Source organism: Cuculus canorus, chromosome 12 (genome assembly GCF_017976375.1).
Source record: "Cuculus canorus isolate bCucCan1 chromosome 12, bCucCan1.pri, whole genome shotgun sequence".
Taxonomy (NCBI): Eukaryota; Metazoa; Chordata; class Aves; order Cuculiformes; family Cuculidae; genus Cuculus; species Cuculus canorus.
In genome coordinates this window covers 11456273-11481536 of record NC_071412.1, presented here as the reverse complement: position 1 = coordinate 11481536, position 25264 = coordinate 11456273, and the positions used below count along the sequence as shown (strand labels likewise).

Here is a 25264-nt window from a genome sequence, read left to right as displayed (position 1 = left end):
TATCCCAAAGTTTCAAATAGGCTGGTTCTTTTTTTTTTGAGTTTGTACTCTCATCATTGTACATTGGCAGTAGCGTGCAGGGGCTGATCATCAGCTCGGTTTGCCTGGCTGCCCGGCTTGCTTGGAGTAGTGTCTTGTTGATTGGATTACATCTGAACAGCACTTTAGCTGTCTTAATATCAGGAAGTTCACCAGAGCCCCTGTGATTGTTACCCTGTGTCTATCACTTAGAGCAGACCGAAGCTGTATTTCTTCTGCACTATGAAATAATGACTAACTGGAGCTCTGAACCCTGATCAGCAAAAACCCTTCAAATGTTTGCAAGTACTCTGCCATTTGCCTCTCCGCCTTCACCATTCTTGGCTGAAAACGTTGTCACTGATCTTGAGAGGGAAGGAGAAATCATACTAACACAGTGGCCGTGAATGCAGTCCTTCTCCGAGTGCTGGTTCAGCAACAAAATCTGCTCTGCAAAATGTGGAGGGGGGCTCATGGAATATTTCTAAACTCTGTAGAGGAAAGAGTCACCCTTGTTTTTCCAGGTGTGATTTCCTGAGAAATACATAAACCCCTCTTTCCATGTCTCCGGATATCAGCACACATCGCTGTGTGTAAGCACACAGTCCCGTCTGCCTGTGAGAAGGAGATACATTCAGATTGCAGAGATTTAAGATCCAACATGATGATTTCATAGCAGGATTTAAGGGTCCACAGTAACACAAAAATATCAGAATCAATCAAACTACTTCTGAAGAAAGTCTAAGAAATGCTAGAGATAAGAGAGACCCAAGGAAATGTTAATGCTTTAATATCTAAGCCAACTCTTCTCATTCTGTGCAGGCCCTCAGTCCCCCATCCACATCCTCTGATGTTTCTCATGGCAAAGGAAATCTCTTTTTAAAAGCTGAACTTGAGACTGGCAGGCAGAGCAAAAATAAAGTGTTGCTTGTGGCACATTACTCAGTGTGTGGAGTACTGCACCAGGCCAGTGACCCTGAGAGAGGTTCATTCAGGTCATTCACATTCCTTCAAGCAGCAGTTTTCAGCCTTTGGCCAGGAGAGACCTCATAGTCCATGAGGCCACCTCTAAGTGACCAGGAGACGCAACACCAACTGGCAGGTCTGCAGTCAGTGAGAAAAATGGCAGAGGCTGGAAAACTGAAATGGATTGAAAAATCCTGCCTTATGGGAAGAAATTAATTTAACTCTTTGCTTCTAACATCATCTCTAAGCCAGGCCAGGATGAAGCTATTACACAGGCTGCTAAAAATACACCTCGAGAGAAACACCCAGAGTGCAACCTCAGTTTTATAGATGAGAAATTCCCATTAGTTTTAAATGCAATCAAGATGCCAAAGTTAATAACATTTCTTCTCCTTTTACTGGGCTACACAGATAAAGACCATTTGGTGAGTCAGGAGCAGCTGCTTCAATTCTGTGCTTACTGAGACCTTTGGGAAGGTGAAGCCACTTGTGTGCATCTTGATGGCCACACATGGAGCAAAGAGAAACCAGTTCTACAAAGGCATGGGCGGATTCTACTCTCTTCCCTCCTCCTGGTCAGGGGTGAGCTTAATGAATAAGGGCAGAGCTGGTTTCATTTGCTGCAGGCTAGTTGACACGGTAGTCTCTGATGAAACTCATGACCATGATGGAGCGATAAGTAGGTGGGCTCTGCAAGGGACACAGTCTGAACAGAATAGACGGGGGAGGGGATAACCTCCCTTGTCTCCAAATTCCCCTTCTTTCCTTTTAAATACACCTCTAAAAAATGAAAGATATTTTGTGAGTGTAAGTAGATGCTTGGCTGTCATAAACCGTTGCTAGTCTTTTGAGAAACTTAAGATAATTTCTTATCTTCAGGATCTTGCCTGCAGGGTCTTTGTAAAGCATTCAAGCAAACGCCTCACGCAAATCTTCTTTCTAATATAATCCAGATTGGTTTAAACTAGGATACATTTCAATGAATGAATTTCTGGCTGAAGAGCTATCAGCAAAGCCAAGCAATAAGAGGAGCAAATTACCAAATTACCAAACTGGGGCAGATGTCCTCTGGAGAAAGGCTGGGCCATCCATGAGCTTCCTTTTAAAGGCTTGTTTTGTGCAGGGAAGGCTCTCACCTCCTGTAGCACCAGTTCTGTCAGAAATTAATAGTCTCTTTCCATAGCAACACCTGACCCTTTCTTCCCCTTGCTGTGATTATACATACATATATACATATATATACATATAGATATATTCCCTGTCTAGGGAAAGGATGGACAGGTGACAGTTTTCTGTGGCATCATCACAATTTAATGAAAGGAAGACGTTAAAAGAAAAAAATAGAGACACCTGGAATACTATTTCTAAAAAAAGAAATGGGGGAGACACAAGGATCCGCAACTGTGTCAACAGCACAACAAGCTGTTATCAGTAGCTTGAGATAGGATCCTACTTCCAGAAGAGACTGTACTACAAGAAGTAATGAACAAACGTGGGTGACAGCACCTTGGAAACAAGCCAGTGCTGGGGCAGCTGCAAGGAGCTTGCAGGGATTGTCCAGGAAAAGGCAGTCATCCATATGGAGACAACGGTCCTATTGCAGGTAACACTATAATTTTGGCCTGCAAGTGCCTGGTTAAAATCCTGCTATATTTGCTCTGCCTCTGGTCACTGCTTTTCAAATGAAAAACCCATACTTTGACTTAGAAGCAGAAACGTCTTTCACAGAATTATTCAGCCCATAGTATGTAAGATGGGTTGGATAGAGCTCAGCCTCCTGACACAGTTTGGAAGGTGGAAAGTACAAATAAAGGCAAGAAGGAGTTGCATCTAGAAGAAATTAGGTCCTGAAATTGAGTAAATAAGAGCGGGAAAGGAATTCCTTTCCAGAGAAGACTCCAGAAATAATACTGTCTCTATAGGAAAAATAAGTTTGCACAAAGAAACAAAGAGTTCTGTTTGCAAGAACTGAATCCATGCACAAAACCAACCTACAACCAAAGGGGGAAATGTGATCAGGTCCAAGAACACACTACAAAACCACGCAGAGCCCACACAAAATTGCTAATAAAAGTCCCAAGATCCAAGGGATAACAACTCTTGATAAAGTAATCAACACATGGGAGTGCCATCCAGCACTGAACCACAGACTGTTGCAGGTGATGGGTGACGCTTAGATGTTGTCAGTGTGAGAAGTAACACGTCCTGCATGTCTGCTCCAGCACATTTAAAGGGGAGAGATGCATTTGGAGGGGATAAATCCTGCAGGACAAGCATAAGGTAAAAGCAGATCCCCTGACCATGATAACAGAGAAACAAAATGAACTTTTGGTGCTGGTAGAGCTGCTGAATTATAAAAAACAATAACTTGCAGAGGACATCATCCTATTTAAGAAATCCAGCACAGAATGATCCACAGCCTGGAGACAAGGGAACCTGAAGGTAAATTGAAGGCTGACAATGACCCAAAACCACCAAAAAGTGCACTGAAAAGCACTGAGTACATGCTACTGATACTCTAGTGCTCTGATGTAAAGAAAAGGTATTACCCGGGAGATGGGGTTGGAAATCATTCCTAGGGGCCAATAGCTTAGGTAGCGTGCTTGTTCCAGCTGTGAGGTGCAGGGTACAGCCTATCAGCATACCAAAATATCTCAGCATCTCCCGTTAGAGCTGATTTTTTCTTTTTCTCTGATGAAACAGATGTCCAATTCATTGCATCTGAAACATCTTGTTTCATCCCTGAAGATCTGTGCTGCTCACCCTGGGGCAGTTCCCCCCTGAGGCTGGTCCACAGCTCAGGACCCTGCGAGCTCGGGGGGCCTTGGGGCCATCAGTCGGGCAGGATTCCCAGGCTGATGGCCCTGGAGCAAAGCCGACAGGCGTGTTTCAGGGGAAACTGAAACAAAGGGGTTTGAAATTCCCAATTTGTTAACCTTATGGACCCTCTGAGGCTGCTTGCAGCCATAGGAGCTAAAAAAGACAGGGAGAGGAGGGAAAAAAAATAAATAAAAGAGTGCATTTGTTGCTTGATATTATTATCCCAGGGCCAGCGTGGGCTGGGGACCACTGGGGCAGGACAAAGAGTCATCGCAGACGTCAGTGTGCTCAGACAGAGGGTCCCGCTTGCTGAATGAACCAAAAACTTTTGACTTTTTAATCCCAGACTCAGTCAGAAGGTTATTAGACCAATGACCGCTGGGCCTAAACCAACAGCAAGACCCTGACGGACAATTTCTACAGATTATGCTAATAAAATACAGGACTTCTTTGAAGCCGAAGCATGTTTCTGCTCTTGCCATACATAAACCATCCTGGAGAACCACATGTGGCGTTTTCCTAGAGCCATTCCTCTGGCTTTTTCGTGCATCTCACCATGAAATATGGTCCTACTAGAGTCACAGGCAAATTATGTTCAGCTGTGTTTGAGTAACACAAATACGCTCACATGTATGTATAAAAAGCTGCTTCCAAATCTAACGAAAACTAAAGAAACACTCAGGCAATGGTAACTTTCTTTAAACCAGCCTGAAAGAGTGAAAGCTGGAAAAGTACTGTTAGCGACAAAGTTTGATGTAGTAAAACTCTCAGAGCAGGGCCATATCCTTGCATAAGCTCTGAACTTTGTAGCTGAATTAAGGGTTAATTTCTAGAAAGATATCCAAACCTGATGTTAAAGACTGAAGTGATAATAAATTCACCAAGTCCTTCAAAATAACAATCTAAGATATATTTTTCACCTTAAAAATGCTATTAATTATTACATTTTTAAAACTAGATGCTAGAAACCCAGGTGATTAAGATCTAGACCCTGTGTCTAGCTGCAGTTCTGATCCAGCACCTCCTCTCTGCAAATCACCTCACAGGCACACTTACTCAGTCTGTGCTGGCCAGATATTTTTATATTCTTTCTCTGTAGCAAGAAGTGAATTATTATAGTAACCCCAGGCATAAGTCAGAAGAGATTCCCACCTTAAAAGGCAAAGTTGCTTTTTAATTTCTCTATGATTTTGTCCTTTTTAATGTAATTTACTCTGGCGAAAACAGGAAAGATGTGCCCACCTGGGTGGGAGTAAACTTTCCTGGGGTGCACATCATGCTGATTTATTTCCTCTTGGAGAAGACTTCCTTACAGGGACGAGTGTGTCCAGATTTGCGGTAGGGTAAGTGAGGATAAAATTAGAGCTCTCATGAGGGCAAAACAAACTTTAGATAATTACTGGAACTGTCTTTAGCTCAGTCAAGTGAACAAAGCTGTAATCAGAAAGCGACTTTAATTTTGTTTACCGCTTCCCACCACACCTATTAGGTAGAATCACCTCAGCTTAGAGCCTAAGGAAGTATTAGTTCGGAAGCAAGAGCTCCTAGCGATAGTCCCCGAGAGATGCTGTGCCGGTGTGCTGCATCCCACAGCAATGGCAAAAAAATTGGTACCCTGTTAGGGCTCCTGCCCGGGGGGCTGCCTCAGAACCGCCCTGGGAGCACGCAGGAGGAGAGGGTGGAAATCGTATTAACTCCAGGGACGGGGCAGTGCGGGTGCCTGGAGGCGAGAACCCCCCGAGTCCGGCGGAGAACCACACAGAGATGCTGCGGGGAGCGAGGGCATCGCCGCCGCATCCCCTCCGCGCCCCTCCGCGCCCCCGGAGCCTCTCCGAAGGGCCAGAATTCTCCCTGTAAACCCCAGATGCGAAGGAATTGGGGGTGTAGAAGGGAACCCCGCAGAGAGAGGAGGGCGGGAGGGCGGCTGGCGCTCGGAGGATGCTGACACGGGCGCTCGGAGGATGCGGATGCTGGCGCGGGTGCGGGTCCCCCTGGCAGGGCGGCCAGCTGGGGGCCACGACACGGCCTAAGAGTGCAATTAGCGTTATCTTGATGAATTTATAGGCAGCGAGTCCTTGCCGTGCCTTTCAGAAGTCGCAGGTCACTCTGTCCCCGTCTGTTCTTTTATGACTATTACTTCACTTTTCTTTTTTTTAATAGTAATCGCTGACCTAATGTGCGTGACTGGGGGGAAAGGGGAAGATGTGGCTCCAACAACGTCAATCAAAACTCTTCTTCAAACCCTCCTCACACGAATATTTTCTGTCTCCCGGCGGTACTGGCATGATGTTCTTAGCCAAATACATGATTCTATTAATGAGCACTTATATTTGCTAAGGAATGCAAATTCTTTCTCTCCGTGTGTTATTAGCTGTATCAGAATGTTTGTCCTTTCAGTCCTCTTTGAAGTTGAAGGAGGAGAGGCTGTTATGTGGCACTGAGGGGGGGGAGGGAAAGGAGAGGGGAAAAAAACACTTCTAACTCCTCCGGGTTTTTATTTGTTCTCTTGCCAAAAACGCCAAAGGTAGCAAAAGTTACAGAAATTATTTAAAATGTGTGGGTTTTTTCTTCTAAATTAGATAGATATTTTCTCCAGCTGATCGTCCCCTTTTAATAATAATGGGATCTAATGAACAACCTGCTTTGAATTTACTTTATAAAATAATCTCTCTGATGCTCTAGAGAATCTATTACGAGTTGGAAGGGAATAAATTCAATTGCCTCCCCAAACATGAGAACGGGTGTTTTCAGCGCTTTAAGCTATTAAGGAGCCCCCTCTCCCCCTCCTCGCAGCATTCTCCGCTCTCGCAGAGCTCGCGGCTGATGCTGCGATGCGACCGAGCAGCGAGCGGGGCGCTCGGGGCTGAGCCCGGTGCCCACAGCAGCGCGTAATTCCCGGTGGGATGAGGGGAATTCCCTTCCCAGGGCCGATGCTCCTGTTTGTAGGGGTTTGCAGAGGAAGGAGAGTGCGGAGAGCTTTCCGCACCGCTGCGCAGGGGTTGGGTCTTCACCCACCCCCGGGGAGACCCGGAGTGGGGGCTCTCAACAGTGAAATTTTTATGCCAGATAAGCGGGGAGGGGAAAGGGGGGGTCTTTACATCAGCTCAACTTTTGTCATATATCACTTTTCCTCTTGAAAGGTGTTATAACAGCAATTCAATTACAGTAAATAGTGTACATCATCTTCACAGCTGGAAAATTCTGTAACTAACTGTGACCAAACGTTGTAAAGGAATATAGCTTAACCAGTATTACTTTTTTTGTTGCTGACCACAGGTTAATTAATTTCAAGGAGCTTAGTATATCTAAACAGAAACACACTGAGATGCTGGCAAGAAATCATAAAATATAAAACGTGGAATTAGGAAGATCATGTGAAATCTCCACAGCAGTATTTGGTGCCTGGGAATATTTCTGAGGGTCTCCCTCGCCCAGCCACCCCCCACACGCCCACCCCAGCCCAAGACCTTGGTCCCAGAAACCAAGAGGAGACACCGAGCATTTTGCAAATACCCACAGTCGCGTCTGGGTGCCCACGCGAGGGTGGGCATCTCCTGTGGATGTGGGCATCCCCGTGGATGAGGGCATCTCCCATGGATGAGGGCATCTCCAGGGGGTCTGGGTATCTCCCGGGGATATATGCATCTCCCCCGTGGGTGTGGGTTTCTCCCGTGGGTCTGGGCATCTCCCGTGGATGAGAGCATCTCCCGTGGGTGTGGGTCAGGAGCTCACAGCCCCGCGGGTGTTTATGCCACGCAGTGAAGCCCCCATCCTTTCAGCAACCCAGGGTTCTGTGACCGGTGTGCACCGGGCAATACATACACATTACAGGCCATACTTACAGACCTGTTAAGCACCCGGTAAGTAACTGTGTGCACGAAGGCACACACAGAGTGTTTCACGCCAAGGCTGCAGGTGTGCACAGAAAGCTGGCGGGGGCCGAGGACAGCCTTAAATCACCCGTGTAAAAAGCCCGAGTGAAACTTCCCATAAGCCAAAGGCTCTTTCCAGTTAATGGTAACACTAACTACCGTCTCCAGTTGCAATTGAGGAGATTTAAGGAGGATTTAATTTACTTGGAGGGTATATGAAAAGGCGTTATGTACCGTAGGAGGTGTTTTCACCCGACACATGAGACTGATGTTTGCTGCTCACCGTGCGGCAGCGGGGGGAGCACAGTGCTCCTGCCCGCTCTGGGAGGGGAGAGGGGGGAATACCCGCGGTGGAGGAGCGGGATCGGGCCCGGGGATCCACATCCAGCACCCAGAGCCAGCTGGGGCTTCGCCCGCTGCTGACACTGAGCTCGTCCTGCGCGGCGCTGGGGCGGCGAGAGGAAGGGGTTAAATGCCGGGAGGGGGGGAGATGTGATGGGGCATCCCAGTCTGGGGAATTAAAGATAGCATATACCCTCCCACCCCCTGAGAAATGAATCTGGAAACCAGGGTGAGAGCCAGGTGGATTTCCCTGAGAAGGGGAGACAGGATCAGGCCCTTTCTCTTGCTCCTGCCCGGGGTAAGGGACACTCTCTCCAAGCGGAATGGGGTCACCAGAACCGTTCCTATTAATTTCCACATTTCTTAGAGAGCTTTTGGCCACACTTCAAAACAAAACAACAAAAAAAGAGAAAAAGAGAAAAAAAAAAAAAAAAAAAGAAAGAAAGAAAAAAAGTACACCCTCGATCTGCGAAAACTTTCTTAAGCAAAATTTTCCAGCCACGCACTGTCCTGCTTTTCTTTAAAAAGAAGGAAAACATAAGTCGCCACTTCCAAAGTGCAATCCAGCCCCAGAACAAAGGTCCGAGCCCCCACATTTTGCAGTTGTCAGGACAATCTTGTCCATCTCTAGGGTGAAAGGAATACAGATTCCCTACCTCCTCTCCCTCAGCCTCAGCGAAAACCCGCCGGAGGGGGGGTCACCGCCTCCGCCCGCCGCCCTCCTCGCTGGGCAGCTCTTCAATATTTCATTTTAATTTTCTGTTTTACTCTTCCCAAGTAAAAGTTTTGAGAATTAAACTCCTTCCCTGCGTCCTTGCCCAGAATGGCAACGATTCCCTCCTGCCAAGTCCGTTTGCTACTTGTCCTCCTCTCCCTCCCCTCTGACCAGGTACGAACTCCCCACAGCGGGACGGGACCTTTTCAGAGATTAAAAAATATCGATGCGAAAAGAGCACAAACGCGCTGTTTTCCGGGGCAGCTCGATGGCGAAGACATGGTTAGGACTTGCATCAATTTTTCTACTTCTTTCCCCCTCGAGTACAGTTTGTTCAGCTCAAAGCGGGACATTCGGCAGAAGTGGAATTTATGGTGTAGATGTGCAAAAATACTTGGATTTTTTTTTCCCCCAGGGAGGGAAATAGTTCTTATAAATTGACTTATTTCTGTTCCTCCCCATTCCTCGTCGAGTGGCTTTAATCTTGCGTCTTTCTAAACACTGTTTCTCATATTTCTATCTTTATTTCTCTATTTCTAAAGTTGCAAGCCTGCCTTGCAAACACATCACCATCCAGATACAGAGAGAAGGGCACAAAAATCCTAATGGTCCTAATTCTGGTTTATCTTTTTTGGAGGGGGAAAAAAAATTCCCGCCGCCGCTTCTTTCCCCCCACCCCCCCAAAAAAAAAGGACGTTTCTGATGATCCTTTCAACCAACTCATCACTGCGCTTTCGAATTACTTTATTTTAAGTTCTTTAGTTTTGTTTATTATCGTCAGGAAATTGCTTCCACTACCGCGTAGTTTCATACATTTTTTATTTGTGCCACAAATATTCTTAACAGAGGAAAATACACCGCGAACCCGTCTTTCAAAAGTTTTTTCTCCTTCACACCCTCAAGTTCGTCGATAATTTTTCTTCTTAAAATTCTCATCCTTCACTAAGAAAAGGTGGAGTCCACACACAAAATGAGGGGTTATTTGTTAATTAACAGATTGCTTCAAATGGAAAGGGGGAAAAAAAAAAGGAATGTTTTGTTCATTATTGAGATGTCATTGCCAGAGTTACCAATGTCGGATTCAGGGAGGGGCGGGAAACGGGAAACTTTGGCGGTTTTAAATACATCCCTTTTTTATCACAACTTTAGCAACTCAAAGCTCATCATTTTAGACATTTTGCAGAGGTTATTTTCTGCTTCCCAGGGTGACAGGGATGTTATTTTTTTTATTTCGAGGCAATTTTGTGATATTTTAATTTCTCAGCGGAGTCCGACTCCTTTTCCAGTGGAAAAAAAATGTTCATCTTCCTTGTTATTATACTTTTTCCTTCCTAAAGAATAATATATACTTACAGGATCGATTACTAAAAGCACATTCTCGCTGCTCCCCTGTCCTCTCTTTACCTGAGGAAGAGCACCCGCCGCCAGGGACTTTAGCTAAATATATATATATATATATATATATATATATATTCAAACAAACAAAAATCCATCCAGGAGGTGAAATAAGGGACAGTTTTTACTTTTTCTTAGAATCTGCCTTGCAGAGCACCCAGTAGTAAAATGCAGAGGGAGAAACTTTCCCTCGATCCGAGGTCCCCAAATGCTCTTCTCGGAGCTAATTAGGAAAGAGCATCCCGGCAAGTTCCTACTTCCAATCCCAGCTCGTTCATTTCGGAAACTTATCCTCATCGTTTCTTTTAGAAACCACAATAATTAGATCTGAGCTGAGTTAACTACTCTTTCTCCTGGTCAACAAATCAATAGCAATTAATTTGAAATAGCTGAGATGATAAAACACTTCCTCTTGCACCTGACCTTTCCAAAAGAGTTATAAATGGAATATACTGAATATACGTTTTAACACTGTTCCTGTTGGTTTAATCTGTCTTTTGAAGTTCCTCGGCTCCTAGGTGTACACTTTTAATTTCCTATTTTCGTCCGTTATTGCAACTTCTTTTTTAGACTTTAAACAAATTTTCTTAGAACGATTCAATTATTTAAATAAAACTATAATGGGATGAGATATTTGTAGCAAAAAAAAAAAAATCACCTCCTTGTAATTAAGTACGAGTTAAAAAAAATGGGTGTATTTCATGTAAGCGTATATGATAGTATGATACAGTATTATACATGCATATACGTGTAGCCAATATTATAACACTTATGCACACTGTTTCGGAGGATAAGAATTGATCTAAAATTGAAATTGTAGAGGAGAAGAAGGTGATGGGGTGGGAGGACTGTAAAGGGAAGAGATCAGAAACGTTTAGGTGTGGGATATTAATTATAAAACACAGAACTCTCTTCACTTTTCTTTGCTTGATAAGAAAGCCTCGTCTTCCCCCGCTCCCCCTCTTGCTCCCTGTCCCTCTCTTTTATTGGAAAGAGGATCCTAAATTCCTTTTGACTGATAGGAAGTTACAAGACAAGATGCTATTTTCTCTTTCTGTTCTGACAACTCTGTCATCCCAGGGATCATAGCCATGTCAGAGTGTCTGTCTGGGAGAAGAAGAAGAAAAAAAATCACTGAAGCCTGTGGCCATCTTTGCATCAAAATTTTCCAGACCTCTATTTTTGATTGTGATCCCGCTGATCTGAGTTTGAAATGCGAACGCAGCAAAGCCCCTAAGCCTTCAATCGTGTGAAATTTTCAAAAGATCTCTAGAAGCAATCTCAGGCTGTCTGACCCCTGACAGGCGGAGATCTCTTTATACCTCTCTCTGCCAGCACTTCATTTGTTGGAATATCTTTCAGATTTGCACCTCCAGATGACAACCTGAGTGTTTATTATGTGTATGAATCTGAAATCTTCACCGCAGTACAAAGGAGATGTCTTAAACATCATATTTAATTTCAGATCATAATTACCTGCTCCTCTTTTGCTTCTAATTATCTATTCCTCCTTCCTCTCTGTGGCATGTTGATATTTTGTTGATTCTCCCTTTTAATCAACCTTGCTTGCTTGCTTGCTTTTTTTTAATCGTATTAGTTTAGTCCACGGGGGAATTAAAGATGTCACAGTGGACACACATCATGCCTATGTGGAGAGAGAAAATTCTGGCGACGAGTGTGCGCTCCCCATGGCTCTCTGTGTACATGTATGTGCTCTGGAGAAATAATAACTATTCCTGCCGTTATAGTCCAGGTTGTTAGTATGCTTCATCTCCCATTAATCTTTATACATCAATTTAAATTGGCAGCAGTGTTTATGTTTTGTCCCGTGACGTAGCAGCAATGTCATTCGGTGGCAACCAAAGCAGCTGAAGCCCTTTCGCGTCCCTCCTTTCAAGACAGCAGAAGGGGGGGGGGGGGGGGGAAGGGTGTGAGGGGAAATATAGAAATTATTTTTATTTAAAAAAAAAAACCCAAACATTTATAACTTTCCCCCTATTCTTTCAGGGAACTTGCATAGCTCCTTCTTGCCCTCCTGTTCACCTGTTTAAAAGAATCCCTCTCCTGCCTCAAGCTCTTTGGAGAAAGATGGAACCGGTCACGCCGATCCTGGTTGTTTCATTTTAAATGTTTGGCGTTGATTTCTCAGGTGAAATAGCTGTCCATTAATAGCGTGATTAGTGTCATCCCAAGCGCCCAGCTCGTTTGCACAGGTTTGCTAAGGGAGCATCCCGGCTCACTCTGCAGCTCGAAAACGAGGAGAAATAAGTGTTTCTGGTGGGATGGTGAAAGCCCGCAGAGACTGGAGGCTGGTGCGGGGTCCAGCTCCTCCGCGGCGGCCGCCCATCTCTGCCAAGGTGCTTAGGAGATGAAGATAATTTTTTTTCTTTTCGTAGAGGGGTTTCACATCATTTGTCCCTACCCCTGTGCTATAGATCCGTGGGGTTGCTATGATTAACTTATTAAAATAACCTGCCAGTAGTTTAATTTGCCCCGAAAACGCCTGCCTATGTGTTCAGATGTTTCTGTATTTATCCATTTTTTCCCATAAAACTTGTATTAAAACAAAATGTTACTTTTCTTTCTCTCAGGAGCTGTATATAGAGACCCTCCCTTTTTGAAATAGACCGCAGGGACTGTCATTAGATCAGATGGCAAGCCTTTATAGAAAGTGTTTTGCATAATTACATACCAAAGCCAGAATAGTCACCCTCACATTTTATGGGTCACAAACCATCAACAATTGGCACATTATTGTCCAAGAAACCCCAGTCCATTCACGGATAGAGAAAACTAGACTGCCTAATCTAGAACTGAAGAAGATTGAAATTTCTTCTAACAAGAACCCAGAGAAGATTATTTTCAAACTGACAACGTGTTTACATATAGTTATAAAGTTCAGAGGACCGGTGGGGAGACAGAAAGGGTATAAACCACTAAACATGATTAAGAATCTCACAGTGGCCTAATATAGATGGTTCATCAAAAAGGAACAGACTGAAAGCCCCCCCTCCCGCCCCCCCCCGACAGCCCCTCTCCTTTTCAGATCTGTTCCCTTTTCTACCGTTGTGATTCAGTAATTAAGATATTCTTATTTGGACAGACAGCTCCTCTGGTAACTGAATAATATTAGTTCCCTTTGATGTCAAACTTTTGACAGTTATCACACTAGCATTGGGCAATTTAGCACAAATGCCCTCTTCTTTTTTTTTTTTAAAGGGGGAAAAAAGTCTTTGAAGAAAAGTAATAAGTGTGATCGCTATCAGCAAATGATGTAAATCTCAGTGGACAGGCATCCCTGGGTATAAATTACATTTTGTTGTATATAATGGAGCGAGTTTTGTTTTTACCTCATTCGGTTATCATTGTCCAAAATTAAGGCAATAATCCCACTTCCTTCACACCAATTCACCACAGTCTCTCTCCCCCCTGATTATTTTCTTTTCTTTCACAGGAAAATTGGACGGTTTTCCAGCCCACCCCACACCCCCCGTTCTCCCCCCCAGCTTCCCACCCACCCGGCGCTGCGGAGCGGGCGGCAGCTGCGGGCGGAGCGGGGCTGCGGCTCCGGCCCCGCGCTCCACCTGAACCCCCACAGCCTCTCCTGAAAGCCCTTCCTACTGCCATGGCCAAAAAAAAATAAACAAACCCCGTAGCCCTTCGCCTCTATCCCCTGGCGGCAGCGAAGCCGCACCGGCGTGGCATAATAATAATAATAATAATAATAATAATAATAATGGGAGTAGCAGCAAGAAATAAAGCGCATTCCGGGCTGGATTCGCGAGGGGCATGGTGATGCATGGCTGGCTAGGAATAGGAGAATTGGTTCCTGCGAGGAGTGGGGAAGGAGGGGGTGTCGGGTGGGGTTGCAAACATTGCAATATCCAGTTGGTGACTTAGGGAGAAGGGGTCTCCAGGGGTCTGCTCGCCCCTCCTCAGTGTATGTTCCCCCATCCAACCCGGAGATGCCACTCTGCCAGGAGATTTCCACTGCAGCGTTAGGGACGAGCCCCTCACCTGGCCCCGCTGCCCCCACCCCGCTCCGGGCAAGGTGCCTGTGCGGTACCGGGTGCTGAGGGGGTGGGGGAAGACTTATTTATTCTTCCTTTTTCATCACAACTTTGCTGGCGGGGATGGGGATGGGGATGGGGGGGGAGGGGAAAGCCAGCTCTCGGCAGGTTTGCTTTATCGCGAGATCTGGGCAATTAAAATAAAATAAAATGAAATAAAATAAAATAAATCCACCCTTCAGCACACGGTGGGGTTGGATTTAGTAGGGAAGCAGCTTCCTGGCTGCAATGTCCTCGCTAATCCCGTGATCCCGGGACAGCACGGTGTAAGCGGCGTGTCCCGTGTGCCCCCTCCCCACCTTCGCCCCCACCCTCCCCTTCCCACCCGCCCCGCATCCCTCTGCTCCCGCACGCAGCGCCCGCTGCCATCGGCAGCGAAACGTGCGGCCCCGCTGGGGGCAAAGAACCGACCCCCGGCCCCTCCCCAGCCCTCAGCCCCGGGGAAGGGGGGGCACAACCCGGGGGCTCCTCCCGGCAGCGCAAAACCCGCGGCTGCGCTGCCCGCCGGCCGCGGCCAGCCCTCCCTTCCCTCCCTCCCTAATTAGTAGCCGTGGGGAGAGCCCTGATTAATTTAAATGCTTTTTGTAACACTATAAGGGCGAGAGATATGTCTGAGGCCGCAGACGGGTTATGTTATTTTCGGGCTCACGTTTCGGCCGGCCCGGGAAGGGGGGAAGCCGCCAAAGGACCGCAGAGGATGCTCTTCCCGGGAGATAACGCCTCCTCCTGCATCGCCCCCGGGGAAGCGGTCAGGCTTTTCTGGAAACTTTGCTCCAAAAGGGTATCCTCGTGTTGTGTAACATTTTCCGAGGATTTTCATTACACGTTCAGGCAAAGGTAACACAATCATAGAGGGGAAAGTTTCTTTCCGTGGCCTTTTCCTCGGTGCCGGGGCGGGGGCACTCGCCCAGCCGGGCTCTGGTCTCCGCTAGAGGCGAGGGCATCTCTGGGTTGGTGGCCCAGGGGAGGGCAAGGGAAAGCTGGGCTGAGGTCGCCCCCAACGAACCCCTACCGTAAAAACAAACCTTCGTCTGCCGCTGCCTCCGCATCCTCCGTGCAAATGAACCCCGGGAAAACCTCCCCGGAGCGCCTGGAAAACACACGGGCGAGGGAAGCGCCTTTCCCCCACATCACCCCCGACATCGGCGAGGCAGGCAGGGCCCCTGGTCCCCCCGGGGGGGGCAACACACGACCCTCGGCCGGCACCCACCCACATCCCTGAATTTCCCTGGCAAGGCGGCCAGCCGGCTCCCCTCGGCCCCAGCCCCGCTCCGCTGCCACCAGCGGGTGTTTTAAACTGGGGAGGACGGGGAACTGGCGGGGAAGTCAGCGCTCAGCCGCCTGCAACAGGTACGCAGGGATGTTACCTCCCTGCCAAGCTCTTCTCTGAAGAAAGAGGTTGGTATTTTTTGAGAGAGAGCTTCCTGCAGAGGACTCTTTTTTTTTTTCCTTTGGTTGATGGGAAGAAAAAGGAATTTGTGTCTTTTTTTTTTTTTTCCAAGGATAAAGAGACTTGAGAGGAGCGATGTAAGAGACAGGTTCAGCTTTAGGGTGTAGTCCGCCACGGAACTTCAAATAAATCTATGAGCGGTGAAAAAGAAAGTGTGGAAACTTTCCCAAAGGTCACTTTTAAAGTAGCAGAGAAACTTCTCTCCCAAGTTCTCTGCTCTTTTCCGTCCTGAGAGGGGGGGGTAAGGGCTGGCCTAAAATCCTCCCCAGCCCTTGGACGGCTGTGGGACAGTGACCGCCGGGCTCGGGCCCCCACCCCTGCCCCCCCAGAGCTCAGCATCAGAGAAATCAGAGAAAGTTAACGGTGCTGGGAAAGGAGGACAAGCGCTTTAATTTAAACCACCTTTGAGAGAGAAAACGAGGAGGAAAAGGCAATGAAAAAAAAATCCATCCCGGCCCTATATCACAGACGGAGTATCCATCGTTCGCTTTTCTATTTACAACTCATTTAAAAACCTAAAAAAACCTACACACACACAAACAAAAACCGGCAACCAAATATTTAGAGAAACCCTAGCACTATTTCTATTTCCCAAGAGCAAACAGGAGCGCTCCGTGCCCCGGCCCGGCTCTGGAGCCTCCCCCGGACCCAGACAGGGTTTGAGGAGGGCTCAGGGGGAGCCTGAAGGAGCGAACCCTCCGCACATGTCATCGCAGTCATTAATTCATCCATAATAATTCATTAGAAAGGAGCGTTAATTACTTCCTTTGCAATATTTTGCGGTTGCAGGCGAGCCCGGGAAGGGACCGGAGGGACAGGCGATGTCCTGCCCACTCCGAGAAAGAAGAGAGGCTTCAACACTGAAAATTGTCTCTTTTTTTCCCGGAAAAGAATAGACCTCTTTTTGCTCTGTTATTCCCTCCCTTTGGTTTGTTTTTTTTTCCCCTAATTATTATTATTTTTCTTTATTTTTTTTTTCCACGGTGCCTGTTAGCACGCGGGTAATAAATTAATCACGTAAAAGAGAGGAGAGAGCCCATATTTCTTTTAAAAACGTTCCTGAGTGCATTGCCTACAGGAGACGGTGGGTTCGGTACGCGGATCAGTTTGGCCTTTAAAACCAATAACGCGGTGAGATTTGTGTGCAGAAGGCCTCTAAAAATAAAATAAGTAAAAAAAAAAAAAAAAATCCCAGGAAAATAGCAGATGCCTCCCTTTCCCAGCTGGATGTTGGGGATCGTTTAAATACCCTTTTTTTCCCTTCGAGTGCCCATAATAAAAGCGGTGAAAATGACACTGGTTTCCGTCCAAGGTGGAATATTTGCTGCTGTAAGGTTGTTATTTCTCGCGGCGGGGAGAGGCTCGGGAAGGGCTGCAGCACCCAACAACGGCTCCGCTCCCCGCAGCTCCTACCGCGACACTATATTAACTCCTAGTTAAGCCAGCAAATAATATTGTTCATTCATCTTTTTCAAAGTTGATTTATAGCAATAGACAGGTTAAAGCGTCATCTGACTTCATTACTTTTAAAAGCTGTCTATTTCAGAACTGTCACTTTTCATCACTTAAACCGAATAAAACGGTTGAAGAAATGAATTGAGAGAGACTTGGAGATCGTGTTTATAATTCTTTGTCTCGACGTTATCATTCTTAATGACCTGACCTGCACGGGGAACCCGGGTGCCTAACGCGGAGATTAAAAACAATAATAAAAAGAAAATCAACACACCAGGTTCCAAAAGTTACTGAAAAGGTGAGAAAGTGGTAGGGGACAGAGGAAGACCCGACAGAGGTGAAACACACGCACCGGCGAAGCGTCATGTATGAACAGACATGTACCACCTTTGCCCAGAAAGGGGGAGAGTTCGGGGTTAGCACTGAGTTAGCAGTAAATAATTCCCTTTTCTCCGTACCTTCCCCGCACTCCTACCACGGCCGTTTAAAATACGGTGGGTAAAAGGAAAAGAAAAATTAAAAAAAAAAAAAAAAAGGAAGGAAAAAGTATCTCGGATCCTTTTATCTCACAGAGTGTTTTTCAAACACCATTAAGGCATTATTTTTTCCAACTCTAGCACGATCATTTCGGAGAAGGGCGTGGGTATTGTAGGGAAAGAGCAGGTTCTTAAAAAAAGACCTTTCCCCCCAACTCTTTTAGAGGCGTTAAACCAATACAAAAAATTCTAAATCACAGAAATGCAATCCGAAGCGACAATACATGTAAACGCGTTCAGGAACTTCCCTGACCACATAAAACTGGTTTGTTCGCCTCTGCTTGTCATGCGCTGGGAATTCACCTTTGGAGGAGTTTTTGATGCCTGCGCGTTCAGGTTTCCGTAGCGCATTTTGCTTAATAAAATTAATATTAATAATAGGCGCTTATTAATAAGTCTCCACCGAGGCGCACCGGCAGCAGTTCGATTTGGGGGGTGAGGGCAAAGCTATGGGAGAGAAGGGGTTGTTTTAAACAAACGACACAGGTTGTTCCCCTGCTTTTGCTGCAAGCCGTGGGCGTCAGCGCTCACCTGCTGAAATAACAGTGGAGCCCATAAAAACGGAGCGAGGCGCCGGCGGGGAGAAGGGGGCACAGGGGTCGGGGCGAAATTAAGGGGTGCAGAACATCCGCGGGTGCGGAAGGTGAGCGCTCTCAGGTCAAGGAGAACGGGAGCGGGGGGGCGGGGGGGGGGTGTCCGAGCGCGGGGAGCTCTGTCCGTCTGGCCTTTGTTGTATAAAGAGTTCTATCCCCGAGGAGGAGGAGGAGGATGGGTTTGGTGGGGGTCGCTTCCCGCTGCGCATCCTCGGGGCGCCGCGCAGCACCCTCCCGCCGGGCCAGGCTCCCTATCGCCACCTCGCTGCGCAGCGCGGAACTGCAGGGCGCGCTGCCCGCCCCGCTGCCCGCGCACCTGCGGGCTCCGGGGATCGCGACAGAGCCGCGTCCGGGCGACAGAGCCCGCCGCAGGGCGCCGCGGGAGCTGCAACGGGTGACACATCCGTATAAGGCCCTTTTTGGTTATTTCCCCCTTTTTGTTTGGACGTGGGAGCTGAGCCTTTCGGAGAGAGCGAGCGCAGAACTGTCCTGTAACGCAAACAACTACCACAGAGTTGTACTTTCCATTAATATGAGCAAAATCGAAGGATCGGTTTCCACCGGCTCCGACACGGGGGCACAGGCAGTGCCCGTCGTAATTTCTGCACGGAGGGAGGAATAGCGCTTAATCACTTTGTTTTGGCCGATGAAAACGGCAATTGGGAGGCAGAGTAATTTCTTTAGCTATATAGAGCATATATAACCATGGCATTTCTCGGGATCTTTCTACATTTTTAAATCTCTTTTTTTTCCCCAGGAAAAAAAAAATAACAAAAGGGAATGGTGAAAAAGACCCATCAGCCTTGGCTGATACAGTCCGAAATCCCCGCATCGCGTAGGGGAATAATGCGCAGTGAAGATGAAAATGTAAAGAAGAAGAGGAAAATGTAAAGTCTCGAAATAGTTTCAGCACTTGGAGGACACTTTTGGGAAGGAAGGAAGGAAGGAAGGAAGGAAGGAAGGAAGGAAGGAAGGAAGGAAGGAAGGAAGGAAGGAAGGAAGGAAGGAAGGAAGGAAGGAAGGAAGGAAGGAAGGAAGGAAGGAAGGAAGGAAGGAAGGAAAGATGGGTGACCCCCCTGCAGGCTCACACCAGGGCCAGTGTCACACGCCCTTTTCAAAGAGCTTCGCGGATCTCTGCGCGGGGGAAGAGCGGGGCCGCGGGTTTGGAAGGGTCCCTTTCGGTCCTGCTGAGGAGGGAGCAGTAGCACAGGCAGGCAGGGAAGGGGCGAAGGACAGGGAAGTCCCCATCTAGCAGCGCTGGCTTTGGGTGACAACGGAAGGCGAACATCCCCCGGTTCCTCTTCATCCTCCTGTTTACAGGGAATTCCTGCCCACCAGCACACATGGCGGTTGTTTAGCATGAAACGTGCTATTAAGTATTGATTAAGAGCATCCACATGTTATTCCGAGAATATAAAGAGCTATTAAGAACCATTTGACTTTAACAGAAAGTAGCGAATATTAGTTAATGAGTAATGGAGAAAATAGGGAGGTGCGGGGCGGCCGGGCCCCCGGCAGGCGGGAGCGCAAGGGGATTCTTTCGGAGAAAGCAGAAAAGAAGAGGGGAAAATCGCTCTGGTTTTGAATTCCAGCGAGAATTTCTACCGGGAACAATATAACCCAACAGCTGCGACAGGTGGAAGAGAGATAATTGAGCAAAGGCTGCATTTGACAATTAATATTAAGGGGAGATAATGCCCCCGGACCGGGTTTTGTTAAGAGCCGGGGATGCGAAGGGGCAGCGCGGGGGGATGCAGCAACATAAGACATTGTGGAAACACCCAGAATTGTGGGGGGAAAGGGAGAGAAAACAGGAGGGAGAAAAGATTGCAGAGAAATTCCCCCTGCCCGGTGCAGATAGCGGATCCCACGGGCTGACAAGTCGCCTGTTCCCCCTTGCCCGTCTTTTGCTTTTTTTTTTTTTAGTTAAGAAAAAGAGTATTTCAGGTAGACAACTTAACGCCCGGAGTCCTTTTTTTTTTTTTTTTTTTTTTGGGAAAAAAAAAAGAAAAGCTTTTATTGCTATTGCACTTCCTACCACAAGATGCAGAGCAAGTCAGCGGAGTTTGTAATACAACTATGTCATAATGTTTCACTGATGCAAAACATGTAGCCAGAGGGGGTTGCTAATGATTCCTGGATTAGAGAGAGGGAGAGCGAGAAGTGAGAAAAAGAAAACCTAGTTTGGGGTTTGTTTTTTTTTTTTTAAGCTGCGTAAAAACCTCCCCATTAATATCCAACACTCGCAACATCTCAGTATCTCGCACAGACACGCGGACCTGCCATGAGCCTTTTAAACACCGCAAACGTTTTGCATATTCCACCTATTAATTATGTTTGCAGCCTATTAATTTCAGGAGGCTCTTTTCTAGAGAAGACAACTTTCAACTCTGTGTGTGTGTGTGTGTGTGGCGGCATCCCCCAGGAGCCAGAGGTTACCACTCGGGATGGAGATGGCTGCAAAGTTACCGTGCCCTCAGATTCCCTCCCCAGGACACGCGAAAACTGCGCTCGGGGCAGCGGGCAGACTCCTCTCGGGGTGTGCATCTCCCCTGGAGTGATGCGGAGAGAGGTGGAAGGGCGAAATGCCGGGATGAAGGAGCATCCTGCAGAGATGCCACAGGGCACTGCGGGGGTTTCCTCGCCTTCCTCCTGCGGAGGCCCCGTGGCAAAGGGTGCCCAGGGCAGGGTGGGAGGTTGAGAGGAGTGATGTGACCGGAGAGGGGGGATACGAAGAGCGGGGAGAGGTGAGGGCTGAGTGGAGCAGGGGCTGCGGGGCAGCCGGGCTCGGGGCGCCCGTTCCCACCCGGCTCCCAGCCTCACGGCCCCGTTCTCGGCGGCCTCTCCGGCAAGGCTGACCGTGGCTTCAGCTGGAAAAGGTTTTTCCCCCTTAGACAAGATATTTTCCTTTCTATCCCCACCCCCCCGCCCCGATCGCGAACTTCTGAAAGCTGTCCGAGGAACGAGGGGGCCGCGGCGGCCCCGGGGCGCTGCCACCCGCTGTGCCCCGGCACCCGTGGGTACAGGGCACGTCTCTCCCGCAGGCTCCGGGGGCGATGCTCGCCGCCATCCCCATCTTCATCCTCATCCTCCCCCCGTCCCCGGGGCAGCCCCTCCAGCTCTGCCCCGCTTCCCGGACGGTCCCGTTTCCTGGTCCCATCTCTGTCCCCTCGGCCCGGCCTGGCACGACCCTTGCGGGGAGGCTGGATCAGGCTTGAGGGGGCGGGGGGGGAATCTGCGAGGCAGTCGCTGTGGAGCCCTGGTGGGACCGATGAGTCCGAGACCTGGGAAAGGGCCGGGGCGAGTCACCAGAGGAGGAAAGGCTCGGGTCAGGGTCTAACCTGCCGGACAGGGCTCAGCTTTGCACCTAAACTCCGCCTAAGAGGGACCGGCGGGCACCTCCCGACCCCGGGACTGCCCCCGGCTCCGCACACCCCGCAGGGACGCGCAGGCGGCGGCAGGAGGTGTCCTGCCCTCCTATCTCTAGATTTCTCTCAGATGAGATGAAATACAAAAAGTTTCAAATGTGACCTAGTTCCATCTCCCCCTCCCCCTTCCCTTTAGATATTCACGTCATCTATTGGGGGGAGGGGGGAGAAGGGAGAAGCTAAATTTACGAGGTCTGGTGAGTTCTGGAGTCTGGGTGCTGGGAAACAGGTGTTGGCAGTTCGCTAGAGTGTCAGTCAACTTTTGGAGATGAAGTCATTAGGGAGGTAGTCTCCTCAGAACAATCTGGTGGTTTCAGTCGGAGTTAATTTATACCGAAAAAAATTAGGGGAGTAAAAAAAAAATGAAAAAAAAAAAAAAAACAAAAAAAAAAAAAAAAAAAAGGAGAAGAGCCTGTAGAAATACTGAAGGGGACAAACATAACGAGAACAGATTCACACTCCTACAGATTATGCCACTTGGAAGTCACATCCTGAGAAAAATAGCCGGCTCTTGCGGAGCGCAGGGGCTGCGGAGGAGGCGGCGGGGCCGGAGCCCCTGGCCGGGAGCGGCTCCCCGGGGGGCGGGGGGGCAGAGCCGGGGCCGGGAGGGGTCTTGTCCGGTCCCAGCACCTACTCTGCCTCCTCTCGGTCTCCAAAGACGACAACTGTCCGGGAGGCGGCCGGGCAGGGTCCCCTCTCGCCGCGCCCCCCCCCCCGCCTCGCCGGGGCTGGCAATTGCCAGTGACCCTGAACTGTTTCTCGGCTGTGTTTGAAAAGGCCGTCGATCCGCGGGCCGAGACAAAAGGGTTCATGTGCACAAATACAATCTGCCGAAGGCCTAAGCACGGCGCTGCTCCGAGCTGCTGCCGCGGGTCCGAGCCCGGGCGAGCCGCTCCGAGCATCCCAGACACCGGGGGGGGGGGGGGGGGCAAAGAGGGAGGGGGCGACACAGGGAGAGCCGCTCCGGCAGCGCCAGGGTGGGAGAGCCCCGCAAAGGCGTGGTCTGAGGCTCTGCCTGTTAGGCAGGCATCATGGCATATCAATTGCTTCAAAGAGATGGAGGGGGGGGGGGGCGGTAAGAACTGATGCTCAGATCCGATCGCCCACCCCCCCGCTTTGGAGTTGGGTGACAAATCACCTCCGTTGTATCAACCACTTGTTTCTTTTAGTATCGTAGGGAAAGATTTCATTAATGCTCCTGCGTCCCTTCCCCCCCCCCTCCGCCTTTCCTTCCCCTCCCCTCCCTCCAAATCTATTCTCTTGCTCAGAGTGTGTCTTCTAATCATAATTAAAATCGTCTCATATACATCGGCGTCTCTCGTGTGCATATTGAATTGCAGGTGACTGGGCGGAATGTTATTTCACTCTAGTCTCTCATTTTTACATTTCCACAAAATAAAACCCCACCCCAACGAACCCCAGCTCTGCCTCCCCGGCCATGGATAGGGCGTATTGGGAATATCGATAGAGGGGAGAAAGGCGATATTCACAATCGATCGTTTTAGCAGGCAGCCCTGGTGCATCACGTTCAATTCCATGGCAAGCCAGCTACTTCACTTAATATAATTAAGATTAAAACTCAAGTGGTGGCGGAGGGAGCGGCTATGGGTAATTTGCAAGGACAGCAGCCGGGATCTGATGCCCCGGTTCAGGCGAACAGGGGTCACTGTATAGAGGGTGTTTTCCACATTATATCGTATATGCGGGTTGGTTGGTGCGGGCTACGCAGATACTCAGCGGGGCGCGTAGGTTCGGCTCTGGCACTGGGTAGAAAGCTCGCCCGGATGACTCTTTTCTCTTAAAAGCAGAGAAAGAGGATGGCCGCGCCGTTATTTACAGTCAAAGAATTAAGCCAATATGATGGTTTTTAACCGAAAACCCAGTCCCGCTGGCGGTGGAGCGAGTGAAGCCAAGTTGTCTGCCTTTTCAAGGGGAGGAATTCACACATTACTATTATTATTATTATTATTATTATTATTACTACTGCTGTGCGTCTGAGGCCAGAAGCAAAGCACAAATAGAGATGCTGGGTGCTTATTCCTGGCGAAGCGACTATCTGGGTGCAAGGCAAGGAGGGACTGTGGGAAGAGTTCAGGCGAGGGCTGAACCATCCTCGCAAACAGGGCTGAAACCCGTGTTTTCTTTCAGGCTTACATGGGGGAGGTTATCATTCGTTTCTTTTTCCTTTCAGATTTTTTACCCGATTTTTCCTTTTTTTTTTTTTAACCAAACAGACAGGCTTGAGTTCATTTTATTTCCCGACACCGTATTCAGCCTCTGCACTTTAAAGTCCTTTAAGCGATAGGTCTGCTTTTACCTCCTCTGGAGCAAATGCGAAATACACTTCAGCTTAAGGGCTAGAAAGAAATCTCCTCCGAAAGCAGAAGCTCTGCTGAGCAGCCTGGTGCTGCTGATTATATAGTGCAACTTGAAATGATCTCAGCCGGTGGAATATTAATCAAATCAATCAGGGTTGACAAATGAGAAATATTTGAGGGAAGGTGGTAATTTACAACTTTGTTATTAGTTAAGAATCTCTCGCCTTGTAAGAGTAATTAATAACTCCTGGATGGGAACGATTTGGAGACGGGAAGGAGACAGCGTCTTGAAATAAAACAGGATAAAGAGAGGGGTTGAGAAGTGAACTGCGCCTCCGTGGAAGAGAAATCGCAAATGACTTTTTAAAAGATGTCTACAGGGGCATTATCTATATATAATATGTGTCTAATGTATACACACGTATAAATATGGCACAATCAGCGAGAAGGCGAGCGAGCGAGGAAGACTAGACAGGAAATAAGAACTGAAAAATAAATCAAAACATTGATTCTTGTGGTCACATCTCCCGTCCAAAGATTAGACGCAACGCTGGATTTCAAAGTACTTCAAAGAAATGATACTCAATATGCAAAAGTGCAAGTCAGAAACCAAAGGAGTGACTCCAAACTGATTTAAGACATGTTTTTTTCCCCCTCTCTCTCATTCACAGACACACACTCTCTCCAATGCCTGATCAATGTGGAGACCTCTTTTCTCCCCAAGTCCCGCTCAGATGGGAAAACTCAATAGTCTGTAATGTTTATAGTGTTAACCCTACTTATCTGCAGAGCCCTCCCCTCCGCACTCCTCCCTTTTCACTTTCCATAGACACACATTGATTATTAGACTGTATGCGCCCCCCCCCTCCTTTTCCAAAACCCCACCCTCAACAACTGACCAAAATAATGACTTGTTGGAAAACTATAAATCATTTTCTTGTTTGAATCCCTGAAGACTCTATTTAAGTAAATAGGCTTACTGTGAAACAATGCATAGATCCAAGTCCTTCTCCGGATTGCTTCCAAATGCTGCCATCTCCAAAACTTTTATTTACAAGATAAGAGGAATAATATGGGGAAGTAAAAAAAAAAAAAAAAAAAAAAATCCCAAACCAACTTTGGCAAACTTTATCTCTTCTTTATTATAAGCTTCAGCCTTGCCTTGGTAAGCCCCAGCCTGTTCTACAAAAGGTGGCTAGAGATTGAGATTTATTGGTTTCCAAATGAAAAGATTCATTCGATATAAGAGGTTAACTCAAAGTTCCTTAAACCGTGACTAGCATTGG

General features: G+C 47.9%; 1 long non-coding RNA gene across 1 annotated transcript in view; it reads right to left on the bottom strand.

The window, feature by feature from the left end:
• LOC128853385 (uncharacterized) overlaps positions 1–25011 on the bottom strand; it is a 37244-nt gene extending 12233 nt beyond the window's left edge. Inside the window, exon 1 of the long non-coding RNA XR_008451900.1 lies at positions 24959–25011. This is a non-coding gene — a long non-coding RNA (uncharacterized LOC128853385). The remainder of the gene's footprint in view (positions 1–24958) is intronic.
• Between the last annotated feature and the right edge of the window lie 253 nt (positions 25012–25264).